The following is a 5,612-nucleotide window of genomic DNA, read 5'->3' as shown; positions in this document are numbered from 1 at the left end:
AAAAATTCCTTATAGGGGCTGGAGAGATGGCTCAGTGGTCTAAAGCACCTACTTGAAACAAGCACAGGGACCGCGGTTCGATCCCCAGCACCACATGCCAGCCAGACGCGCCCCCTGGTGGGCTGAGCGAGCTGGCCACACACACACACACACACACACAATAAATAAATGTAATAAATAAATATTAAAAAAAAAATAAAACAAACCAAATCTCTCTGACCTCCCACCACGGTATTCCCGCATAGCCTGTGGGGTAGTAGTTCATAGCAGTTTTCATGAACAGATCTCTTCTTCAAACAAACATGCTAACCTTCATTACAGCCCCCTCTATGATTATTATTATTATTCTGAATTAGAAAAGTCCAGAAATTACAACACTTTTATTGATTTGATTTTAGTACCAATTTTCTATACAGTATTCTGCTCAAGATTCTGAGTCATAAGAATCCATCAGCATGGCCCAAAGAATGAAAAAGCCAAACCCTGCAAACCTGCAGCCCTGACTACAACACAGAAGTGAGGGCAGGCAGGTTCACACACCATCACTCTTCGTAAAACGCTAAGGGCTTTATCACTCTTGGGATAAAGTCCACACTTCCCAGTTTGGCCCAGAGCCCTTAAGCCTCTCGCCCTGCCTGCCTGCTCTGCAGGGTCTGCACACCACGCACCGCTCTGCCCTCCTGCGTGCTCTCACTTCTGGGTTGGGAGCCTGACTTTTTTCTTCAGATCCTAAGGTAGAGACAACTTCCTGGAAGTTCCTGCAACATCTCCCTCCTGGAGCCCCAGGTCAGATCATGGGCTCTCTTTCTTGCTTTTAATACTGACCTCATCGCTGCATTTATCACACTGTACCAAACTTTATTTTGGTTCCCCAACTTGCTTTCTTATTTATCAGTGTATTCCCAGTCCCCAGCAGGGAGTACAGCACATAACACGCACTTTAAATGGGATGGCTGAATGGCTAAAAGAGCTTCCTAATTATTAAATGGCACTGAGCCCCTCGATCACTATTAACAAAGACATTAAAAATAATGTCCAGAAACTGGTTCTGGATTACAAAGGAGAAGACCGTTGCCAAGAATGGATATGGACGGACAGACGGATGGACAGACGGACAGACAGATAGACACACACACACACACACACACACACACACACACACACACGCCTGCTGAATGCTGCTGCCTTGTGGCCTGCAGGTCTATGCCATGGAAACAGGACATAAATTCCAAAACTTACACTATTTGCAGGCTGTCCAGCTACAGCTCCTGGACCACGTGTTAGATAAGCAGCAGACAGTATTTTTGTATCTTCCTCCAACTCTCAGAATGGGATTAGAGAACCAAAGGCTTTCAAACTGGCTCTGCAAATCCCTTCAGGGGTCACTGAGAGGAAAGAGCAGCCGAGAACGTTTGGGCAGGCCGAGCTCCAGATTCCTGCTCAGCCAAAGCAGCTGTCTTTGGCCTCTCATGCACTGACTTCACATATGACTACTGAAAAAAAGAATTCTGTATCTTTCATTTAAAATTAAACCACCTATTTGCCCCACTCCCCTCTTATTTTAAAAATGAAGAAACAGACTCAGAAACAATTAATACCATTTCACCAGCAATTCATCAAAGCCAAAGACTTCTGTCTCCTGGCTTTCTAGCCATCATTCTTCCCTTTGTACAAAATCACTTCCCTGTAAATTCTTTTAAGTATTTTTACAAGTGAGGAATTGTGAGCACTACCCTAATTATACACACGCCAATAATAACACGGGTATAAAGGAACACCCAGGCAGAACTGCAAACTGAACACTACCATATTCCATGCAGTATTTTAAGCACTGCATATACCCATTTTCTTCAGGAACCCCAGCTCCAGCACTTCCAGGTTCTTAAACGTATTCCCCTGGGAAGTCACATCCATATAATGACAATACAACAGTCCTGGGCATGTTGAGTGCCTGGCGGTACCCAGGAGTCACAGTGAACAGTAGCTATTACTCATTAATCTATTCAGTCTACATAATGGTAAATGGGATGAAGACCCTCAACTCGCCCAGGCACTCAGCTAGTAAGAATATCCACATGATGAACCCAGGTCTAGCTCCAAAGTGCGTATTCTTTTGCAAACGCTATGCTACTTGGTCAGTCATGATTTTCTCTTTGCTTCAGTACTTTCCCTGGAATTAAATAAAACCAACCTGATCTACCTTACAGAAATATACGCAATAAAGTCAACAAAAGCATTTTCCTAGGTGTCGTGGTACATGCCTCTAACCCAGCACAGAGGAGGCTGAGGCAGGCGGATTTGCCACCAGTTTGAGGCCAGCCTGGGCTACAAATTGAGTTCAAGGTCAGCCTGAACTATGTAACAAGATTCTATCAACAACAACAACAACAAAAACCTATTACAAAAAAAAAGCACTTTGAAAAGTCAAATGCACTCTTAAAAATCAAAATCAGTGAAACAGCAGTATATTCCTGGACTTTTCTAATCCAGATTAATTATAGATGGTGCTGTAATAAAATTTCACCAACTAGAATTCCCCAAATAATGATCCACTAAGATCATCCTTTCTACCCAAAATAAAAAAAGGAAAGAATCAAAAATAAGATTAAGGACATCATTTATTTCTATTTGACCCTAAACTAGTCAAAGGAAGAAATGCCTTCTCCAGGCCACCCACAAAGGGAAGGGACAGGGAGACTTCACTTTTACCAGCATCTCTTGTACCCTAGAAAAATCCATTATTTAATGGAATTTAAATGCACCCAGAATTCTACCAAATCCGACAACCAAAAAAAAAAAAAAAAGACCTGTACCTTGCCTCTAAGGAAGCAGAAAGATATACCAACCGTAAGCCAATGGTAAAGCACCTTCCCTGACCACCTCACATAATGACAGCACGTAGCCCACTGTTCCCTGCCTCCTTATACTCCGCTATTCTGAGTAGCACATCTTATGACATGTGCAGTAGAAGCTCAGAAGTGATTAATTGTGCCTGAGGATGCCATCTGGGAAGGAAATCATTTACAATAAAACTGGGGGGAAAAAATCACAAGAATTAGAAGTAGTGGCACATGCCTATAATCCAAGCTTTTGGAAGGCTAAGGCAGGAGGATTGCCATGAGTTCAAGGTCAGCCTAAACTACATAGCAAGATCCTGTCTCAAAAGCCCAAAACAAACAAAAACCAAAAAAATCACAAAGAAGTACAGAAAGGAAAGGACAGTGCCATCATTTAATGCCAGATTGTCCTACACCAATGACTAGTTCAGTTCCAATTCACATCAGAAAGATTAAAAAAGTCTCTCATGTTGGGTTTGTGAACCTGGCTCCAAATGTCCTATCCAGCATTTTGAAGAGTAGCTCTTCTTCCTGTCCTCGCAGATCAGGAAGGTTTGAAATAGAACATAATCAAGCCTGCCTTGCCCCTTTTCCCAACACAGCTGCCATGATTCACTTCCTGTTCCCACGTCTTCAAGTTATTCATTTAAAGCAGGGGTCAGCAAACGTTTTTTTTACAATTTGATATATAAGTATGCAAGGTTAATTTAAGGGTAAATATACTAGCCTAAGGTCTCTGTCTCAATCACTCAACTCTGATATTGTAGTCACACACCATTTTTGATGAGCTGTTTCAGTAAACTTTATTTACAAAATCAGGTGAGGGGGGCCGGCAAGATAGCTCAGCGGACTAAAGCGCCTGCTCAGACAAGCTTAGACAAGCATAGGGACCGCGGTTCAATCCCCTGCACCACATGTCATGCCAGCCCCACCCCCAGGGTGGGCTGAGCCAACCAGAGTCCAGTGGTACACACCTGTAACCCCAGCACTGGGGAGGCTGAAAGCAGTAATGAGACCCTGTAACAACCAAATTCATCTAAAAAATAATAATAATAATCAGATGGGGGGCCAGTAGGCCAGAGTTTGCCATCTCCCAATCTAAAGGACAATCAGAGTGCTATCTTTAGGTCACGTCCTCCTGGTCACTTCTATCTTACCACCATGAGTGTTTCTATATAATCGCTAGGCTTTAGTGATGTTTCCCAGAATTACAGATTCACATATTTTAAACATGCAAACTTCAAAATTAGTAGCACAAAAAACGTTCAGCTATTCTTTGCTATGGACAGGACTTAAAAATCATCAGACCCAACCGCCCACTCAATGCAGAAGTTAGCTAGCAAGTAGTCATTCAACTCTTATCCAAACACTTCTGATGACAGGAAGAATGCTCATTTTCCCCCAACCCAAGACAACTCATTTCATCTTTGAACAGCTCTAAAGTAAAATAGTCTACTTAATTTTCTTCTTTGCATATTTTACCACATTAACTTCGTGATTTGTTTACTGTCTGACTTTTTACCAGAACGTGACATCCATGAGGTCAGAAACATGGTTTGTGTTTATTATTATTTTTACTGCTGTATCCCCAGCAACTGGAACAATGTCTGGTAAGTAACTTTATGGGAGGGAAGGACAAACAAACAAATGCTGCATTGGGACAACTAAGTAATTCTGCCTTGCTAACGGGTAAGGCATGGGGAAAGACAAAAAAATACCTGATACAGTTTGAGTAGTAGACTTGAAGCCCCTGAAATCTCAGAGCGGTTGCACAACTAAGGTCATAATGTTTGAGGAACGTTTTGAATTCCCTTATTGCCCTTCTTTCTCATACTTCAGAGCCCCACCTACACATTCTCCTAGTGAATGCCTTTTTTTTTTTACTTTCTTTTTGAGACAGGGTCTCCCTATGCAGTCAAAGCTGGCCTTGTACTCACTTTGTAGCTCAGGCTGGCTTCGAACTCTCAATCCTCCTGCCTCAGCCTTCCAAGTGCTAGGATTACAGGAATGTACCACCACACCCGGCTGAACATCTTTTAACACATCAGCTGTTCTCTGAAGCCTTCACACTCCCACCCACCAAAGAAACGCACTATGCTGAACTGTACAATGCTCTTCCTGGTGCCCAGGATATTTACTTACACATCTGTCATCCCCTCCAGGGCTTTGAGCTCTAAGCTCTGTGAGCAGAGGCTCTGTTGGCTTCTTTATTCTGCCCTGAGCAAGGCAATACAGTGATGGGGCAATGTAGAAACCTTAAAAATGTTCAGTGAATCAATGAGGGGAACAGTTTTATTGTATCCTGTACAGGCCTAACTACAGGAGACTACCTTCAGCTCAGGGCACTATTCCCATTCTAGGAAAGAAACCTTTTATGCCAGGTGTTACAAACACAAGTGTCAGAGAACTACAGCTAAAGGGAGGGATCAGGCCTTGTTTTTATGTGAAGTCTCTTAAATGTAGCCAATAAATTCAAATGGAAAGAAAAAAAAATTTAAATATTACTATATAGGCCTCCAAAACACACACTGCTATCAAGTAGATTTGGGAGGCAAATTTGCAACCTATTTTAGACAAAGAGATTTAAACATGAAACTAACATAATTAGAACCGTGTTTCTGAAAGACCATTCTGATAAGGTAAGCTAGGGTGTTTTGTTTTTTTTTGTTCTGTTTTTAAATTTTATTTATTTATGTGTGTGTGTGTGTGTGTGTGTGTGTGTGTGGCCAGCTCAGCCCACCAGGGGGTGGGGCTGGCTGGCATGTGGTGCTGGGG

The 5,612-nt window shown here is 42.4% G+C and overlaps 1 protein-coding gene across 3 annotated transcripts in view; it reads right to left on the bottom strand.

Moving 5' to 3' along the window:
- Positions 1-5,612, bottom strand: part of Luzp1 (leucine zipper protein 1) — an 85,786-nt gene that overhangs the window by 16,159 nt on the left and 64,015 nt on the right. Inside the window, exon 1 of one of the 3 annotated variants that reach the window (XM_023722522.1) lies at positions 1,240-1,259. The exons of the other annotated variants lie outside the window; for them this stretch is intronic. The gene's annotated coding sequence lies outside the window, so the exon portion shown is untranslated. Of the gene's footprint in view, positions 1-1,239; positions 1,260-5,612 lie in introns of those variants that run through there. 3 annotated transcript variants of the gene reach the window in all.

The sequence above is a fragment of the Octodon degus genome, unplaced genomic scaffold, assembly GCF_000260255.1.
Source record: "Octodon degus isolate 3935 unplaced genomic scaffold, OctDeg1.0 scaffold00092, whole genome shotgun sequence".
Lineage (NCBI taxonomy): Eukaryota > Metazoa > Chordata > Mammalia > Rodentia > Octodontidae > Octodon > Octodon degus.
This window is presented reverse-complemented; position numbering and strand designations above follow the sequence as displayed.